General features: G+C 39.7%; 1 protein-coding gene across 9 annotated transcripts in view; it reads right to left on the minus strand.

The window, feature by feature from the left end:
• B3GALT1 (beta-1,3-galactosyltransferase 1) overlaps window positions 1-21,448 on the minus strand; it is a 509,322-nt gene that overhangs the window by 31,240 nt on the left and 456,634 nt on the right. For 7 of the 9 annotated variants that reach the window (XM_032408772.1, XM_032408764.1, XM_032408785.1 and 4 more), the window contains one exon: window positions 6,100-6,225. The gene's annotated coding sequence lies outside the window, so the exon portion shown is untranslated. Of the gene's footprint in view, window positions 1-2,292; window positions 6,226-6,531; window positions 9,369-21,448 lie in introns of those variants that run through there. The other 2 variants (XM_032408819.1, XR_004300101.1) reach the window with 2 other exon arrangements.

Raw genomic sequence — 21,448 nt, forward strand, 5'->3', positions numbered from 1 at the left:
TTTCTTTCTTTCTTTCTTTCTTTCTTTCTTTCTTTCTTTCTTTCTTTCTTTCTTTCGAGAGAAAGTGGTGGGGGCAGGGCAGAGGGAGAGAGAGAGAGAGAGAGAGAGAGAATCTTACACAGGTTCTGTACCCAGTGCCAAACCCGACGTGGGACTCCATCTCTCGACCCTGAGATCATGACCAGAGCAGAAATCAAGAGTCAGAGGCTTAACCACTGAGGCACCCAGGCACCCCTTGCCTATTTTCTAAGCAAAATTTTCCCGCCCATGGCCTCGGGTGTTATCCATATGTCAATAACCTTTAAATTTATACTCTAGCTCAGTGTATTTATGAAGCTCCAGACCACAGTATCCAACCGTGTGCTTGGCATGTGTTCTTGGATTTCTGAGGAGCATCTGAATGTAGCATGTACAAAGGCAGCCCTGATCATCTTTCAGGGTTCCCTATCTCTGGGCAATGTGCCCACAACCCCGTGGAAGAGCAGGAGCCATTCGGAGCAGCGCTCTCTCCCTTATCTCATATTCAATCCATCACCACATCCTTCCAGTTTCACTTCAGAAACTTCTCCTGTCTTTTCTTCACTCCATCCCCACTACCGTGTTGCTGCCTGACCTCTCCGTGGCTATTCTTGGGGTGGCTCCTACAGTCTTTCCAAGTGGTCCACACACACATTCTCTGTTTCCCTCCAATCTTTTTTTCTTCACAGCCACGGTGATCTTTTTAAAAGACAAAGCTGATCATGTCATTCTGTGCTACGACCCGTTTGAAACCATTCAGTGACTTTTTATTGCACTTAGGAAGAGGGTTAATTCTTAGCATGACTACAAGGTGGTTCCCAAGGCTATGCATGATCTCATTCTGCAGTGCTTCCTCCTCGCTCTCTACACTCCAGCTACTCTTACTCTTTTTCAAGTCTTCAGAAATGCTTCCACATCACTGGTTCTTTGCACACGCTCTTTTTATTTTTAAAAATGTGGAACATTTTTCCCAGCCTCTCAATTCTCATATCAGGAGTCACTGTGAAGGAGAAATTGTGTTCCACATACCTTTTCCTCAGTTTACTCAGATTTTTTTTTATCATATAATCTTATATTATTTACCTAAACTAATACAAATAATAATAGCTAAGGTTTCTTGAGTGTTTATCAAACTCAAGTGTCCATCATGATGCTATTTTAGAATCATTATATTTAAATATTATATAATTAAAAAATACAACAAAATCTGAGAAGTATATAATATTCTTCTTTTTTTACAGATGAGGAACCTGAGAACCTGGGTGGAAAGCTGAGTGCATATTCAGTCGTGTGAAGTGGGTATTTGGCTCTCCCACTGGACTGTGGACTTGGAGTAAGATGAGGCCAGGTCTGTTATTGATCACTGTTAGAAGACCGCGTGGCATATAGAATGTGTTTAATAGCTACTTGTTGATTGAAATAATGATGAATGTTTGAATGAGTAATGAAGCAGGACACATTTTAATATGGGAACTGGGTATCCCTTTCATTCTCCACTCTAGTCACCTATGAGGTTATTTGTAAAATTCTTGACAGTTGCTTGCAAATGAGAAATGGCATCCCCAATGCTAGAGATGCTTTAGAGTACCCTCCACTCTTCATTTTGATGACCATCTGCTCCATTTCCAAATGAGGCAGCTATTTAGTTTAATTTTGCTGACAGTGAAGGATGATTTTTTTTTTTTTTTTTTAGTCCCAGTCCTTCTAGGGCTTCTAAAACACAGGGAGTCACACACACATAGACTCATGCTTACAAACATGCACACGCTGTGTTAGGTAAGCCCACATACCTGCTATAACGAATAAACCCCAGTTATTTATTATTTGCGTAACAACCTAATAGGGGTGTTCCCACTTGGCCAGACAGCTCTCCACCTGGTCATCTAGGAGCCCGGCTCCTTCCATCCCTGGGGGGGATGCATACAGCATCAGGGGAGAGTGAGCATGGAGAAGGCACACCTACGTCCTAAAAATCCTGGCTCCCAAATGAAGCATGTCACTTCCACTCATATTCCATTGTGAGAAAGTCATCATGTGGTCATACCCAATTCTTTTTTTTTTTTTTTTTTTAAAGATTTTATTTATTTATTTGACAGCGAGAGACACAGCGAGAGAAGGAACACAAGCAGGGGGAGTGGGAGAGGGAGAAGCAGGCTTCCTGCAGAGCAAGGAGCCCGATGCGGGGCTCGATCCCAGGACCCCGGGATCATGACCTGAGCCGAAGGCAGACGCTTAACGACTGAGCCACCCAGGCGCCCCGGTCATACCCAATTCTAAGGAAGAAAAGGAAATGCTGTCTAGTTATATGCCCAGGAAGAAAAGAGACAAAAGATATTTGAGTGAGTCACCGGCTGTTTTTGCCCTAGCTCCCATCCCTGTAATACAAAGCAGAGACATGCTTCAAGATTAGTACAAAGTGCTCTGGCGGATGGGAAGATAGAGCTTAATTTTAATTTTAATGTAATTTTAATGGTGAATATCTTAAAGACCAGTGGGGGAGAGGATTTTGAGTGGGTCTTGAAGGAAAGGTAAGTCCTTGATAGAAGGAGATCCTAACAATTATAACAGATACCAGTGCCAAAAATGGCGATGTCAGATGTCAGAAGAGAAAATATACGCCTGTGCCTTGGTCTTGGTGTAAACATCTCAGAATCAAGTAGAAATTATTTTAATAATCTCTTTTTCCTGGTTTTCCTGAACTCCTTCTATAAGTAATTAAATAACAAGCAGAATTACCCCCCTCCACCATGAGTATCTTAGCCCTAATGTGAAAATATGAAATAATTAGAGGGTGTGCTGTGTAAGAATTTGAATGTCACGGAAAACTTCTATTTCCAAGACTGTGCTAATTACACAGGATGAGGCTGAACAAAGGGAAGATGTACAATTAGCAGAGCACAACTTATTACAATCGGCTCTCTTTAGAGGCTCTTCTGAACCTAGATATGTAATAAACGAAGAGTGATCTAGCATTTATCTTTTAGAGGACGAGTCTGGAGACCATAGAAATGCAAGGCTGGGCTACTTTGGAGAGTAGGAGCACATACTCTAGTCTTAAGTAGTGGAGAGAAAAGAGAAGGGTCTTTAGAGGGGGAAGACCTCCATCCCTTCCTTGGTCCGCCACTCATTGGCTGGGTGATCTTAACCTTTCTGGGCTATTTCCTCCTGTATGGGGATAATACTACATATGAAAACACTTAGCACTGAGCCTGAACTATATTAAGGACCCTGTTTTTATTTTAGATCCATTTCCCTTCCTTTCTCCTACTTTTCTTTTTCTTAAGCAGGATTTCATTCACCTCAATAAAAAATCCTTAAGACTTTAAGAACTGTACAAGAATGACTGTAATATCAGCTGGATGTATTTCCTCTAAATCCACCAAACTTCAATAAAGGCAGTTATAATATCTGGGGCTCCATCTGAGCAGTGTCAAGGATAAAGAAATACCTTAGTTGTCACATCCCAGGAGGGCTGACTCAGCTCCTCTTTTCTTCCAAAGAAGATAAACTGCAGCTCACGCAATTTGCTTTTTGCTAGGGGTTTTTTGTTTTGTTTTCAAACAAGATCTTCAGTGCAAAAGACAATCTCTCATACATATACATTAAACGAGCTACGGTGAGTCCCATGAAAGTTTGGGTTTTTCCCTAGATTCTGTTGCCAGAATATTAGAAATTGATATGAAAACCTGAGAGCTTAAAAATCTCACACTATTACATGTTATTCAATTGCGAAATGCTGTGGACTTCCCATCCTGAGCCTCAGTTCAGCTATGAATGGCCTATATACTCAAGTGCATCTTCATATTGACTGAACGGATAGAGGCCCTCAGCTCCTGAGAAGGCATTAGGATTGCATTATCATATCAATAGCCCACATGCAAAGTTCTTGATAAGAAACGATCATAATCCAGAGGCAAGAGATAAAATATGAGAGTTTGATTTGTGTAAACAAATCAAAAGCATTTAAAGTCAGCTACTTAATCTATCTCCAAGCATTGCCAGGAATATAAATATCAGAACATCCTCAGAGCCAGAACAGGCAAGAGTTGAGAGAGTAGAAGGAACTCGAAAGATTATTTGCTACTTTTTCCTGACTTACTATAATCCAGCCATATTGACCATCTTTCAGTTCTGTGAACCAGCCAAGCTCAAAGCCTCTTGTCTTAAAGCCTCTATAAATCATCTATCTGCCTCTTCAGAAATGCCTCTTGTAATAGTCAGGATTGTCTCTGTTAAGCTACATTAACAAAAAGCTTCCATATCTCAGTGGCTTAAGACAATAAAAATTTGTTGTTTGCTCATGCTACATGCTGCGCATCTGCAGTGTGGGTTGGCTGAGGGGGCTTTGTTCTTTGAGGTCACACCTGTCCCAGGCGAAGGGAGCAACCACATCTTGGACCACATCCCCTGTCAGGATGCCATAGGGACAGGGAGCTGGAGTAACATCAATTAGACGCTCCAGCATGCAAGAGACACATATCATTTCTACACACAATTGATTGGCCAGACCAACTCCCATGGCCTCATGGAATCTCAGGGTGAATGAGGCAGTGCAATCCTGTCACATGTCTGGAAAGGAGGGGGAACTGGGAACAGCCCTCTCGCCTCTCACACCTGCCCTGCCTACCTTTATGAAGCTGGTTCTAGTTCTTTGCTGTCTAAGCACCCCTTTAATGTTCTGTAGTGCTTATCACAATAATTAATTGTATTATTTGCTTATTTCCTGCTGTCGTTCTAATCTTTTTCTTCCGCTGAACTATAAGATCCCTAGGAGGAGGGACCACCTCAGCAGGCTAATTCCATGAAAGAGTTCCCCTAAATGGTCAATCTGCCTAATATATTTAAATACTGAATATATTGGTCTTGAGTTTGGAGAACCCTGATGGTGTTAGTGTCCTGTCTCTTAGTCGATGTCCTTTTTGGCTGTGCGCTGATGTCTCTCAATTACTCCTCTCCCTACATAATAGCCGGGGCAAAGGCAAAGGCAAACTGGGCATTCCTTCAAAAGCCGTTATGAAGTAAACTGGAAAACTATCAGTTAAAACCTCATCGAAATCTCCAAAGGTGGTAAAACCCAACATACCCAGTGCAAATTGCTATAAACCTTGTAAATAATGAAAAGAAGAAAGGAGTTCAGTGAACTGGCATTTTGTTGAATTTGCTTTAGGCAAATTTGCAGGGAATTAGCCCAAAGCTAATTTGCAGGGAATTAGCCCAAAGCTACCCCTCTACCCCCACTCATAGTACCTCATCGTCAAACTGAGCCCGGTATTTAGAAGGCAGCCTGAAATAACCGCCCATTTCATGGGCAAGGAAACTGTAGTTATCGGCCCAGATCACAGATGTGATGGTGGAAGAGATAAAAGTATGATTCAGGTCCCCTGGAGCCAGCGTGGGGCTCCTTTCCTGAGTCACACTCCAGGAAGGCTGCAATCCTTTGTATAAACTTACTAGCACTCTATTTAGGGCAAAAAGTTAGCGTATGAAGGAATATTCTGAGTATTTGTCTTGAGTTTTATCACTTTAAATAAAAATATTTTAACGATTACTTGTTATTTTGGACACTTTTTAGAACGATTCCATCATTTTCTATATAAAAGACTATTATTTTCAAGCGAAATAAGAAATAATTGAAGCACAATTGCCTGTGGGACAAGGTTATTTCAGCAAAGAAGTTTCAAGAATCAATTAGCTATAGCCTTGGAGAAATGGATTTTTAAATAGGCATTGTCTCAGGTCACCTAAGGCATATATTTAGTTCCCCGATGTTTCATCTTAAAAGAGGCCACCACTGAAATCAGTCAAAGGTTTTGCAGGCAGTTGTAAATATGAATTTTTTAAAAAGGCCATTTTTTTTTTTAGCTTGCATTTTTTTTTTCTCTTGGATCATGCAGGAACAAGGGTTATTTCATGGCTCATGGCAAGGGTATTTACGTGGTATAGCACGGAAACAGTAATAAAAGAAACAAACTAAACTTTTCTGTTTCCTATTAGTCCTTAGATGTTGATTTCTGCTTTTATTGAATCGCCGTTATTTTCCCTCGGTGACAGAACGCGTAACTGAGCGGTGCTTTCTCTTACCTGTTGGGCCAAGCTTGCCATGAGCTCCTTCTTACCGCAGGTGCCGGGCGCAAGGCATGGTCTCACTTTGTCTGATTTGTGGTGGCTTGTGCCGGGAGAAGCTGCTGCTTAGCAAGCTGCACGATCCTGTGTAGATAGCCAGAAGCGAGAAAACTTTAGAAACAATGGCGATTAATCAGTCTCTGAACTCTGCCCCTTAAGAAACAAAAGACTTGTATTCAGGCTCTAAGTACAATAAACAAAGTGGCATATGAGTAAGCACTGAATACAGGTTGATCAAACGAGAAAAATAATGAACAAATGAACATAGGGAGGTGAGAGCTGGTCCTAGGATTGCAAACCCATGTGCCTACAAGACCAGGCGAGTGGCATCGATGAGGATGAGGGCCAAGCTGGGTGTGAGACAGCAGGGGATGGTAGGGCTGTGGCGACCTGGTAAGCGCATGTCCCAGCTTGGAGGCTCCCATCCGGCTCACGGTTTTCATTGATGCCATAAGGAAAAACAGACCCGATGATGCTACAACTTCAGAGTTTCAAAGGAAGACAGAAATGAGGATTTACATGTAAAAATGTCTTGTTTTGTATTGTAAAATTAAATTAAACACAACTTTGTGCAAGTCGAACAAGGCTAAAACCAAAGGCTCCCGGAAGGTCAGGGTTAGCTCATGGGTGGCCGGCTTGTACCTAAGATCTAATGCAACATCTTCCATTTCCACATGATGAGAAGCGGTTCCGGGGGCGGAAGCGAAGGGCTGCCAGGGGGCAAAAAGACTCATCTAGTTAGTGGCAGAGCTGGGGCTTCTGAGCACGAGTACCTTCCCTTTTACCCACGACCTTTCATTTTCCCTTGTGACTACCCGGAGACTGGCTGCATCTGAGCAGATCTGTTGAAATGACAGACTGAAGTGGCCTTCAGTTGATCTGAGCCTTGGGTCTCAAGCTGCGTTTGTGTAAAACTTCATACCAAGAGGCATAAAATTCTGTTCTCACCATTCATGTTATGGAATGAGTGCTGGGTAAAGCTGGGTGAGTAAAATAGGATGGTCCCTCAGAGGAAATAATACTCTGACCGTAGGTATGTGTTTGGGGTGGTGTTTAAGCCGTGTGGCCAGATGTGAAGAATGGCAGTGCTAGGGGAATGGGCAGAGGCATGAGGGGGGCTCCTGAATCTACTTGCTGGCTCCAGTTTCTGCTAAAAGGCTGCTCTTTATACGAGAGGCAGTGCCGTGTGATGGCTAAGTGTAGGGGATGGGTTGAAATACTGACTCAGCTGCTTACTGTGCCTTAAGCTCTCCAGGTCTCCTGTTTAAAATAGTGATAACACGGCTTGAATCACAGAGTTGTACTGAGATGTAAATGAATCAACACAGAGAAAATGCCTAGAATGGTATTTGCACAAGGTAGGCGCTCAGTAAATGTTTCTTAGTATTTGTAACACACACCAGTATTTATTGAATGCCTAATGGATGCTAACTTGCCTACATTTATGATCTGTAAGCATCACTACAATCCTCTTCATTTTATATTATTATCTTCAGTTAATAATGAGAAAACCATGACCTTGACAGATGGTCTCTTGTCTAATATCACCCTGGGAGGTAGCGGAACCAGTGTTTGAAACTAGGTCTACCCAGCTTAACCATTTGTTTAACCCACCTCTTCAGTGCCTTGCCAGTGTTCAACTGAAGATAACTATTCAGATCTTTGAAGGGAGAAAAAGCCAACTTTGGTCAAACACCAAATACTTATTAAGTCAAACACCAAAGCAAAGGAGTCCTAAAGCAAGCCATCGAAAGCACCGCCGTGCTTGATAAAATCTTCTGCCTTGTGTGAAAATGTACTGTTCTAGAATGGGAGAGTGCCACATGACTGAGAATAAGACAGAGTATGTGGTCAAGTTTTAGTGTGCATAAACCCTCACACTTATCCTTTAAAATGCTATGGCTCTTAATAGATTAATAGTGATAGATCAGGGGGCGCCTGGCTGGCTCAGTCAGTAGAGCATGTGAATTTTGATCTCGGGGTTGTGAGTTTGAGCCCCACCTTGAGGGTAGAGATTACATAAAAAATAAAAATAAATAAAATCTAAAAAAAATAGCGCTAAATCAAATTCCATGGAGGTAGCTTTTAGGAATTGAAACACATATTGGATATTGATATTGGGAAAATAACACCTGCAAGATTTACTTTAGCATCTTAAAAAAAAATTCCTCATTTTTACAAATTGAATATTTTCTATACAGAAAAAGAATGGAATAAAACATAAGCATTTACTAAAGTATATGAAGCATGAATATGAAACATCTTATGTAAAACATTATTAAAGGAAGCAAAGAATAAAGGGAAATGAGGAGTTACTGACTGCTAACACGAGCCAGATCCTATGCCAGGTAACTTTGTATACAAGTTAGCATTTACTGAATGAAAAATAACCAAACCAGGGCCAAAATAGGTGTGGAAAATGTATGTCTGGCCACCTCAATTTTCCACGGGTAGATATTTGCATTTATACATCTCAAGTCTTACTTGGACATAACTCCTTATCTTGACGACTCATTCTGTTTAGTTGTTTTTGGCACATACACAAAATATAAATATAATCAACTTTAGCCAAGCAATGGAAGGGAAGGAGGGTATCCTTTCAACCAAAATATTAAATTGTCATCGGTGCTAGGAGAATACAAACTAGGAAACATATAGATGCAAATTTTTTCTACTTTAAGATGAACACTACCCTAAGAGATAATATGTGTTTTTAGCAATAATATAGAAAGCAGGAATATAGTGTACAAGACAAGATGAAGAATATAAGCCACGTTCTTCCATTTGATTTCTAAAGTATAATTTTAGTATTCAAGTTTGAGGCATAGCAACTTTACAGAATTTAAAATGCATCCACATCCAAAAGTTGGTTTTAGAATACAAAACAATATTTCAAAGTCAAATAGAAATGAATTCGTTCATTATCTACTCTTTTGGATAATTGCCATTATTGCTATTTCTCCTTGGGCAGATAATTGAAAATTGACTATATTAATTATTGTGTTTTTCTGGGGAAATAGCCTAGACTAAAAATTTGTCACCCACCTCTTAATCTAAGTTACAATTTTACCAGGCCTAAAACTAATAACTACTCCACTGCATTATTCTAATATAGCTCATTAATATCTTCCCTTCTTTTTAGCTTCATGTGGCAAAAAAGAATTCTGGGGATGCCTGGCTGGCTCAGTTGGTAGAGCATGCAACTTTTGATCGCTTGTCCTATAGGCAAGTTGTGAGTTCAAGCCCCACGTTGGGTGCGGAGCCTACTTAAAAAAAAAAAAAATGTTAAAAAAATAAAAAGAATTCTGCCCATGCCATTTTTGTGTAAGGAATCACATTTGTTTTGTGTGTCTCCACATGAGAGTTAGCTATGAAGTATTTTAGTGACAGAATAGGACAAATAAGGTAGTGATAACATTGGGACGGGAGATTTTGTCTCCCATTTTGCTGCAGCCCTCTTCGTGGCAACGGAGGGATTTGCGCCGTGAATCTCTAATGTCACAATGTGGCCACATTTGATCCTGGTTTGTGTGTGGTCTGTCTGCAACCAAGGACTTGAATCAAGACTGTCAGAACAAAACAGAAAGAGCTGCTGCGTTGCCCATTTATTAACTCACCAAGGTTAAGTTCTGTGAGTCATTAGGAAACCAGGTGGAGGAAACAATTGATCTACTTAGTTAACGAATTTAGAAGACAGAACAGGGTTTTCAGTTGGTAAGTTTCAATGATCACGGACTTAACTTTCCATTTCTCTTGTTACAGGCTGGATTCCTAGGAAACAGACCTGAGACTCTGAGATATGCACGCAGGAAGTTTACTGGGGCACGTTCTCGGGGAGTGACATCCACGCCACCACGATGAGAGGGGAAGGACGAAAGGGAGGGAGAGGCGGAGCAGGGATGCAGTCACAGGGAGGTCTGAGCCCACGCTGCACGGATGGCCGCAGAGGCCAGTGTCAGCTCTGACTTCTGCGGACTGGGTCTTCCCTATTCTACACAGGGTATTATTCGAATCCCAGGACTTCTAGCCCTGCTGCGTTGTCAGTGGTCTTTATTGTTGCCTTTCTGCAAGAGGCAGTTGAGCTCCCTTAGAAACAGAACAAGCCCTACGAGATACGACTCGCTGATATGACAGCCAGAGCCTAAGTGACAGGGCCAGTCAAAGGAGTAAGCCCTGACGATGCTCCAACTACATCCGGGATAAAATACTTCAGAAAAAAAGCCAGTGGAAATGATTTTGTTTGAAAGTACATGCATTTCTTTAGATGTAAACATGGTCATTCATACTAATACAGCAGAATGATAAAAACTGCAGCATGTCTTCGTTGCATGAAGTCACTAAATATTTCTGGAGGCAGTTCAGGATATATACCATAGGTGGGAGAAGATTTTGAGTGTATTAACCAAGCCCCACAAAGAGTTTGAATTAACATCATTCCAGCTTTTTTTTTTTTTTAATTAATTCCTAGGAAAGATGAACTATAAGCCAATTTCTGTTTGCAAATACCAACATCGTTAGGAAGCTAGTGTGAGAGACTTCACCATCGGCTCGGGTAGAAACTCGCAGGGGGACGGTTCTGTACAGAGCTGCACATCTATTGAAGTTTTTTCTTCTTCTTAGTCCTTTACTCCACAGAAAAAGACAGTAGGGAAACCCAAGATTTGACAAGCAGAGACAGATTATGCAGAAACTCTTCTCAGCTTTGCCCTTACATCCTACACTAAATCTTGGCACTGCAGATTTTGCAAAACATCGCTTAGGCATCTGATTTAGGAAAAATAACAATAGACTTCAAATGGAGGAGAACTCATCATGATTTTAGTGCATGAGGCTAGAATTTTGAAACTCAGTAAGAAAAGTGTGGATGATTCTAAAACTCAGTGATTAAAAAGTGACTCAGTATTGACTATCTCTATCCCATCGTCTGTCACATTTCTGTAACAGGCATCAAAGCAGAGAGGAAGTGAGGTTTCCCAAAACTGTTCTTTCATGACATAAAATCACTGGGTGCAAACCCCATCTTATACCTCACAATATAAGCATGGAGCCTTGCACCTGGTAGGAGCTCAGTCTCACAATATCTTGATCTTAGATGAACTGATAAAATATAGCTACAGCCATACTGTGGATTCTAGAATCAGCTTCTTAATTCCTCTCCTGTGATGGCCACTGTTTCATTCAACAAAACTATTTTGAGTATTTTCTATTATTACGGCATTCTACTAGGAGCTGGAAATACAAAAGAACTCACATCCTTCTTGAGCGAAATAAAAGTCAGATTACAAAGTATAGTAACAGAGATACTGACGTACAGAGGAGAGATCTTGAACAGTGTGTGTGTGCGTGTGTGTGCATGCATGCACAGGCCTTCCTTGGTGTGTGATCAAATGCATTTTTCTCTTGAATGAGGTGTTCAGAATACTGAAAATTAGGAGTAATAGCTGTACTTGTTCTGACTGAAAAATATGAATGCAGTTAATGTTTCTGTTAATCAAACAGGGGATATTGTGAGGATAAAGGGATTTAGCATGGCGCTCCAAATCACATGGCCCATTTTTCCTGATTTTAAGCTGAAATACAGGTGAACTAGTCTTTTAACAGTTCAATAATATTTTTATTTTCCTTTTAAGAGCAATTCACATACTAGGTCCTGGGATTTAAAGAAGAACGAAGAAAATCCAAGTTTTCAAAGTCTTATTAAGTAAGAAATTCCAAATATCTGGTACACTTTGAACTTTTTACAAGTTTGATATAACTTCATGATAATTTTCAGGAATACAAATGTCCTAATGTATGCTTACTTACAAAAGTTTAGCCTGTATAAATGAGTTGCTTCACAAATGATTTTGGTACAACATAAATTTACCTTTATAACAAGCGAACACAGAACAATGGAATAGATCCTTGTTTATGTTTGGCTGTCAAACTTTTTAGCTACAGTTTTATCTCTGCCTTTATAGATGCCAAAGTTGGTTCTGAAAATCAAGACCATTCCAAAGTACACGTGCAAAGAAATTCTGCAAAGCTTGCATATTGACTGAGTCAACTACTGTCTTGCTGCATTTTTCAGGTCATGCTCCACATATCTTGCAAATACTGTTAGAGTAAACCATGCCATGTAAGCTCATGGAATTCGAACATGACTGCTGATTTTGAACATGACTGTCTGCAGCCAGTTAGTTTCAGTGAGAATTGAGTGTGACCCATCTGTGGGCAGTTGCTTTGCTTTTTTTTTTTTTCTTTTTCTATAGGCATTTTATTCTAGATCAGTCTTTTTAGGAATGGATATGGCATCTGTCAGTAGAGATAATGGGTGAGAGAATAGGCCATTGTCTGTACAAATACATCACCACCATTAAAAAAACCACAGCAAAAATGAAACCAACAGTCTGAAGTGCTTGCCTTATAGACTATCAAAGCAGCAACAGTACCTCTTAATTCAAAGGGTAGCATCCTGACTTGACATGTAGGTGGAAAGCGATCCTCCTCCTGATTTAAGAGGTTCCCCACCATACCCAGGCACATTTAGTGCAGATACCAGCAACCACATTGACCAGAGTGAGGCATGACAGAGAACCTGCAGCAGCTTCTGCAGAGGGCGGGAGGTGGGGGGTAGGGACTTACAGAGAGGTCACCTTTGTTCTTAATGGATCACCCTGATTGGAGATGGCTGTATTCCAAGATCAGCGAGACTTGCTGAAGTTGTGGCATGGCTAGCAGTAGGTCCATGTGGGAGCAGTGCTTTTCTTCTGAAACATAAAGCTCTTCTCTTACCCTGGGTTTGATGGGTACTTAGATGTGCAAAGAAAATGCACATCCGTTACTTCCAAACTGGGCACATGTTCCTCAGTAGACCTTCCAAAGGAATGGGGAGTTAAAGCTGTCCATGCCTTGGCTAACTTGTGAAAGAAACCAGTCTGGAGATGTCAGGGAAACAGAACTCATGGAAAAAAAAAACACAAGTCCTTTTATTTGGGAAACAAAACTAGGTGAAGCCTATAGACTAATGATCTCATAGAAGGACTAAATTTGAATGTCAGACACTTAAGAAATAGGTTCATAGGAGAAGGCTTACAATTTTCACTAACAATTCTGCTACATGAATGCAGTTTTATACCTGTTATTCTAGTACTTTGATTAATGCTATTTTTTTTTTTCAAGTTTTGCTATCCAGAATGCCCTGCTCACTAAAGGTCCTGGAAGCCACCTATACCTCATACCCTTGACAGCAATATCCCCTGGGCTGCTTACCGTACTTGTGCCTTGAACTTCTCTGCTATTTAGGCAGCCCACTCCATCACTGAGAAGAGGATGGGCGGGCTACACCCTCATGTTTTCTTCTTGTGTTATTATTTTTGCCTGATTTCTTTTCAGGAGGAAGCTGTACATTTTAACTGGACACACACAGGAAAAGAAACTATTTTTCTCCAAAGATAACAATCGATGACCTTGGGCAATATGTGCAGAGCTCTCTAGACTTCTATTTAAAAATTATCTGATAAACTGCCTTTGGATCTACACGGTGTTTTCTTTGTGTGGGGCAAGAAATGGGACCTACTAAGCTTAGCAAGCTTAGCTGGATGTTACTTAAACTGTAGGCAGTAAACACAGATGTGCTCTGTAGTGCTGCAGATAGCTGGAATGATCAATTTTACCGTTGAAAGTTAGCATTAAGAATTACCTGGTCCTGCCTGTATTCATTAAACTTAGTGCAACAGTAGTCCCAAAGATATGGTATCTTAAGCATTCCATTTGTTCCTTCCATTAAAACCTTCTTGGTCTGGCTCCTAAAACCCAATCTACTCATTTTTCTCTTTCAATGAAAAATAAAAAAGAAATTTTGAGAAAAGTCACAAATCAGGGCAACTGTGTGTGTGTACTCCTTGTAATACACTTCCCCTGGAAAAAAATGGTAATAAGTACAAAAGGACCATTTACTCCATTAAAGTAAAATACAACTCTTGCCCAGGCTAAATGCATACCTAGAACTGCCCACTACTCCATGGGATCATGACATGTATGATGGAATGAGGGTGTAAATAGGTCACTCAGAATGTACTTTTTTAAAAAAAGGTATTCCTTGGGGGGTTTTGGATAGACGTACTGCATGTTCTTTCGTTTCTGAAGGCTTTGTGCAGGAAGCGAATGAAGCTAACTACGCAGAGCAAAACCACTTGCTAAAGCTCAAAGAGATGGGCGAGCTGCGGCAAGCCTGCCCCCCCCCCCGCCCCCCCCAACAAGTCCCTGCCAGAGGCACAGGCATCAGCCCATCCATTTTCTTCTCTTCTTTACCTGGAAGATGCAGTACCTGAAATCATGCGGAATCAAACGATGCGTGTTCTGAACTCAGTAGAGCTAACTGCACTGTGAGATCTCGAGGATGATCAAACACAACACACGCCCACACTATACCACCACAACAGCAGTTTTTATTTTTGTAAAGCAATTATCAACTTACGTATAAATGATTACAGTACTTGAGATCCAAGATCCTTGGAAAATCTAATGTTGCAATCAAAATATAATTGAGCTATTTTGGAATAGAAAGCCTATTTGCTCTTCAAAACACATAAATATCTAAAAATTAAATGATGACCCATTTAGAACAGTGGTGCTTCACTGCAATCTTTTAAGGATTTACTTTAAATGAACTTCCCTGCTTGATGGAAAGTTTCTATAGTCTGATGCTGTTAGTTCCCAGCCTGGGGTGTGGGTCTGTGTGTCTGTGTGTCTGTGGAGGTGGTGGGTGGACCTGGTCAGCAAGGATGAATTAATTTCCTCATGGGATTTGATCCGAAAATCCATCTGCACACCAATCATTATTTGCAGCCTGAATAAATTCTGTCTGGTGCGTGTAGGTACTATTACTTTTTTTCAAATGTGTACATATGCCTGGTGATGAGAAAAATGTGAATTCATTTTAAAGTGTTGTCGACTTCCCTGTAGATTCTTGTTATTCCTATCTTTCAATCCATAGATTATAAAGACATAGCAATTACCTATGGGCAATCACAACATTATAAACATTAAGAAGGAATTCTTCTTCCTGGGTTAGCTGCACTGCAGTAATGTATTTCAAGAGTTGCTGACAAAATAGTTGTAATAGGGACTTGCTAGAGATACATAATATAATGGGGATAGGATGGGTATAATTGAATTTTCAACTATGAATGAGTCCCATTAGAAGAATCATTAAACCATTTGGTTATATTAAGTTTAAATGTTTAGGCCTAACCCCCAAATAAAACAAGAAACAATGAATAGCCATTACCTCTAGGGATAGAAGTGGATGGTCAGAGCAGCTGTGCAAAGGTGTTTAGTCTCTGTACCTCGAAATGGCTTCCAGGGTTGACAACGGATATGAATTCAACTATTACTTTATATTTTAAAACATGATTAAAATAAAAACATCCACACATAATGAGATCAGCAGTCTCTCTGAAGCCCGGGGAGGTGCTGGCTCCTGGTGCCTCCCATAAGTCCACTCTTTTCCATAAGGCTGAGAATTATTTCTCATTCTCTGTGACTGTGGAGGCTTCTCCCAACTTGACAGTCAGGTTCTTCGCATGTAAAAGCCTGTGCTGGGCACTGGGCTGCACACTTTGCATGAAGTCAGAGCTCATGGGGAGGACTAGAGTGCAAGCTGTTATGTCAACACGTCCATGTGTTTGGGGCTATGGGACTTACAGCAATTCCCATCCAACTGCGTCTTGTGGTACAACTGCCTACGGGTGCAGAGAGAAAAATGACTCTGGACTCCTGCCCCCAAATGTGTTGGGACACCCCTGGGAGCATTTATGAAATCCCGCTACGAGGAGGAGACTCCAGCTGGTTTCTCCATCATATCTTCTCATGATAACTCTATGAGAGCTGGTATTTGGTGTTAGGGATGCACAAGGATCATGTGATAGTGAATGCACACAGACTCAAAAAGCTGTAGCAAGTTCCATGTAACACTTGCTAATATGGCAAATTAATCTAAAATACTTTAAATTCTGTCCAAAAAAAAAAAAAAAAATGCTGTCATGCTGAATTACCCCAGGTTGAATGTTGTCATGTTGTATTATCGCATGACATTCAGGTAGCTCATTGTAGCAAATAAAAACATTTATATCCTTTAGGGAGATTTCATGGAAAGCAGATGCACTGTTATTTTTTTCTAAGAACTATAGTCCAATTTTAGTAATGCATATGTGAAGTGGATAAAACATCACAAATATAAGATTCCAGGTTTTTTTTTATGCGTAAGCTAGACCTTTAAATTTTAAGTATAGCCTGGGGGAAGTAAATTATTTAAATCTAAGGTTCACATTTTCTCTTCTGTCACCCACGTCTACAATGATTTTCCTTATTCATTCAAAGGGAGGACAAACAAGATGGGGTGATTTTCCTAATTGATGGCTTTTTTTATTTAGGACCAATATATACCAACTGGCTTTGTTTTCACTATTGCCCTTAAGGACCTAATCAGAGCCTCTGGCCCTGATCTTTGCAGTAGAGTATTGAAAACTATATTACATAATATATATATCATATATAGCTTCTCTCTCTCTACATATATATATATACATATATATATATATATATATAGAAGCTAACAGAAATTTTATTAAAACTATATTTTGTATATAGAGAGTTTTTATTCTCTACTCTTTCCATTCTCTCAATCATAAATCATATATTGTAAATATATATGATTATATACATAATATGATTATTATATATATCATGATATATAAAATCTAACCAAAAGCATGCATTGCCAAGGAGTGAGCACATGAACTCATTACTCATATGTTTGGCTGTCTCACCTTTCACCTTTTGAATTTCTGTCATATAGAAATAACTTGCAATGAATATATTCAGTGAGTGCCTCTTTTGAATCAGTTTTTCATCTATGGTTTTTAAATTCAAGTCCAGAGCATGTCTCCTTCCTGCAGATGTTTTCTCTAGACTCCAACACCCAAAGCTCAGGGAACTGATGGCCCCTAGATTAGGACAGAAAAGCTGTGCCCCTAAGTTCTTCCTGGTCTGTGAGGACTCATCAGGCACAGGTCTCATTCACACAATTGCCCAAACCCATGCACAAAGACAAGGGTCAACAGATTCCTTTGGTTCCTCAACAGAAGCCTCTCTTTGGTAAGGGTGAAAAGATGAGTTTAAATAGAGTGTGAGGCCAAGTTGTTTCCAGAGGGCTTTTCAATATTAAGGAATAATTCCAAGGTTTCTAAGATTTATGGTTAGGTCGGGATGCCAAGTTGCAGATAATACTTTTAGGGTATTTGCCACTTTCATTTTAGTTTGGGACTTGTACTTACATATTTTTATGTTTGGTTTGGCTTTTGCTCTATTGAGAAAGTTTAGGGGGAGGATTTGAATGACGGTGGGGTGACAGTGAGTTGTAGGGGAGGATGGTACAGGTGGCAGTTTTCCCTTCCTAAACATTTGACTTAATGGTTAAAAAAAACAAAGGCTCCAGAGGTTGTTTAATCATGGGATTCCAAACTTTAGAAGGCACTGCACAGGGGGGGCGCCTGGGTGGCTCAGTCGTTAAGCGTCTGCCTTCAGCTCAGGTCATGATCTCAGGGTCCTGGGATCGAGCCCCACATTTGGCTCTCTGCTCAGTGAGGAGTCTGCTTCTCCCTCTGCCTCCATCCCCCCACCCTCAGCTCATGTGCTTGCTCTCTCAAATAAATAAATAAAATCTTAAAAAAAAAAAGAAGACGCCACATAAGAATGCTCACTGCTGACTATTCTGGGAGCTGGTTGTATGTCCCATATGTTTACTCCTGGGATCCCTGTCTCAATGATTTTATATATATGAAATCAAATAATGGGAAAAATTAATTGGACTGAGATAGATCAAATAATTAAATTTTATCATTCCCTCAGCATGGTACTTTTATATTCATTCAACAAATGTCTAATAAGAATAGATACATGTCAGGCACTATTCTAGGTGCTTGGAAATACATCAGTGCACAAAACAGATAAAAATCCCTGCTCTGGAGAAGCTTATGTTCTGGGGGGGGGGGGGAGAATCTATATGTATATATACTTTGTGTGTGTGTGTGTGTGTGTGTATGTGTGTATGTATAAAATTCATCAATAGAATTCATTTATTCATTTATTGAAATCAGACAGAAATTTTATTAAAACTAAGAACCTTTGTCTGTGGGTCTTAAACACATCTCATATTTCATAAAGTAATTAGATTGCCCTTTAACATTTGCTTTAAACTTTCCCCCTCATTTCTTAATGAGATTATAATCTCTTCACAGCTTGACAAGAGCAAACACCAGACACAAGGAATATAAAACCACAAAGGAGCACTTAGACTGTTCTAGAAAATGTGACTTCTCAAAACTAAAATCAGGTGTAATGATTTGATTTGAAACAATTTTTCAAACTCTCTTTACATTTGACGGACAATCATCTTTAGCAAAAGCTGGTGAAGTAAAAAAAAAAAAAGCTCAATATATTACATTAATTTTTCTTGGTTTCTGAAAATTATGGTTTATTTTGAGAGTTGATTTTGATACATTTCATCAACACTGAGACAAATGTTTGGATGTAGGCTTCTTTTAATCTGATAATGAACCATTCACAGATGAAATGACTGGAGTCAAGATGCTGTCTCAAGCACCATATTTAGGAAATGGTATCTATGGCAACATAAATTAAAGTGCATTCATTGAAATCATAGAATTAGAAAGCACCTTGAAAACTGTCTTCACACAGGAATGCCACTGAAGAGATGAAAACTCACTTGGCATTCAAAAATATTTATCGAAGCCTTACTATGGATCAGATATTGTACTATATATAAGAAGGACTAAATCATGGGTCATATTCTCAAGAAGCCAACAGCTAACAGCAAAGTCAGAAATACAGACAATCTAAGTATAACTCAGTGTTAGAATGATGGCATATTTAAGGTGATGAGAAAAAGTTGCCGGAACTGTTCTCCATTTCATGGCCTCTCAAAAATGTTCCTGTAATCTTCCTCATCAACCTACCTGGCTAGAGAAAAACCTTTATTTTTACTAATGACTGCTTAACGTCTAGTGCAATCCATCATGTTCATTTCTGTTTTACCCTCTTTTCAGATGTCTAATTAGTATTTCCTTAATGAAACCTTTCATATGTTTTAAAATTAAAAAAATTATTATACCAAAGTAAGAATAGTTTAATTGTTGAATTTACTTATACACTATCTCTTTCCAACGAAGATTTCAGGGGCATAGAGCAGAAGATATAAGGCAAATAAAAAAGAAATGGAAAAAGAGACCCAAGTTATAACAATCAGATAAGTAAACCATAAGAGTTATTGTTACTAAGAGCTGGAGGTGTTTTTTCGATTGTATTCGGCTTCCTGGCAGCCAGTGCAAAAATGAGAAATGTGTCAAGTTGGCTACATACTTTTTAAAAAAAATATGAAAGTAATAAACACGCCAGTTTATCAGGGGAGATAAAGATATTTTTGACATTAAACTCTTTTACATGGAGAGGGGAGATTAAATGTATTATAATCACTACCCACATGTTGAAATCCATTTCATACGACCAGTTAAAATCAAGTCCAATAAAAGGAGAGGAAAAATATTAAAGACAATTTAGTGAAGGTAGCTCCAGAAGAAAGTGGATCATTATGGTATGAACACATGACCCAGGATATAAATACATGGATATATAAGTTACTCAATATTTTCCCTCAAATCACTCCTTCACCTGGCAGTAGAAATATCTCCATAATTGACAATTCAAGGGTAACTCTCTAAAAAAACCAAACCAGGGCGCCTGGGTGGCTCAGATGGTTGAGCGTCTGCCTTCGGCTCAGGGTCCTGGGATCGGGTCCCGCATCCGGCTCCCTGCTCCTTGGGAGCCTGCTTCTCCCTCTGCCTCTCTCTCTCTCTCTCTCTCTCTCTCTGTCTCTCATGAATAAATAAAATCTTTAAAAAATATATAAAAAAATAAAAAAATAAAAAAAATAAAAAAACCAAACCAAACCAAACAAAAACAAAACAAAAAACCTACACCACAAAACCTTGGAAAGCTGGTTTTCTTTCTTTTCTTTTTTAAGATTTTATTTATTTATTTGAGAGAACAAGAGAGCAAGCACGAGTGGGGGAATGGGCAGAGGGAGAAGCAAACTCAACTCGGGGCTCCACAGGGGTTCATCTACAGGACCCTGAAATCATGACCTAAGTGGAGTCAGGCACTTAACCAACTGAGCCACCCAGGTGCCCCAGAAAGCTGGTTTTCTATCATGCTGACTGATGGTGAATGGATGGTCTCCAAGCTTTGGAATTTAAATCAGCCAGGGGTAGGATTGTCGGTTTACTGTCAGACATGTGAAAACAAAGCAGCACGGATCTTTGTTCAGAATGTAAGGAACACTGCATCCTAGCACAGAAATGAATGAAAGGAATCAGGATTCTCCTTAGATACAGCATTGGATTGATTCTGTCTTGAATAAATACCCCAAATATTACCATAGAACAGAGAAGAAAGGGTTTTCTGGAGGAGTTATTTTTAAGACAGATATAAAATAACCAATTATTTTTGTTAATTCAGGCAAGTAAAAGGGCAATTCTTCCCAAAAAGCAATGATGACTTTAACCAGGACAAAGAGAAAGCAACCCATGTACAAAAGAGAGTTGTTCAGAGGCTTTTCTTTTCTTCCTAATTAAAATTTCAAAGGGGGCATTACGTGTCATAATGATCTTAGAATATTCTTTCCATAGGTTTCTGTTTAGAGCAATATATCATATTGTTTCTACCTTCTCTTAGATTTTGGATTTCTTTTAATAATTTTTTAAATTAAACTTTTTATTTTGAGATAAGGACTACATGCAGTTGTAACTTTTAATAATCTTTTAATTCTCTTAACTATATATCTGCTATGTAGGTTCTTGGGAAAATACAAATCATAGTTTGCCAATAGAATTATAATCTAATCAAAAAAGCAAAAGGAAAGCTGAGTTTATTTTATTTATTTATTTGAGAGAGAGAGAGAGAGAGATCACGGGGCGGGGGGGAGGAAGGGGAGAGGGAGAAGCCACCTCTGTGCGGGGCAGGGAGCCCGATGTGGGACTCGATCCCAGGACCCTGAGATCATGACCTGAGCCAAAGGCAGACATTTAACCGACTCAGCCACCCAGGCACCCAAAAGCTGAGTTTAATAGTAGAAACCTGTCCAGGCTGTCCTGGTGCTCACTAAGACTGCTTGGTAACCAAGTTACCTCTCCTCCTTAACCCACTCATTCTTGTTCAGAACCCATTGTTTGCGATCAGAAAGCAAGCG

The sequence above is a fragment of the Phoca vitulina genome, unplaced genomic scaffold (genome assembly GCF_004348235.1).
Source record: "Phoca vitulina isolate PV1807 unplaced genomic scaffold, GSC_HSeal_1.0 scaffold1, whole genome shotgun sequence".
In the NCBI taxonomy this organism is placed as follows: domain Eukaryota; kingdom Metazoa; phylum Chordata; class Mammalia; order Carnivora; family Phocidae; genus Phoca; species Phoca vitulina.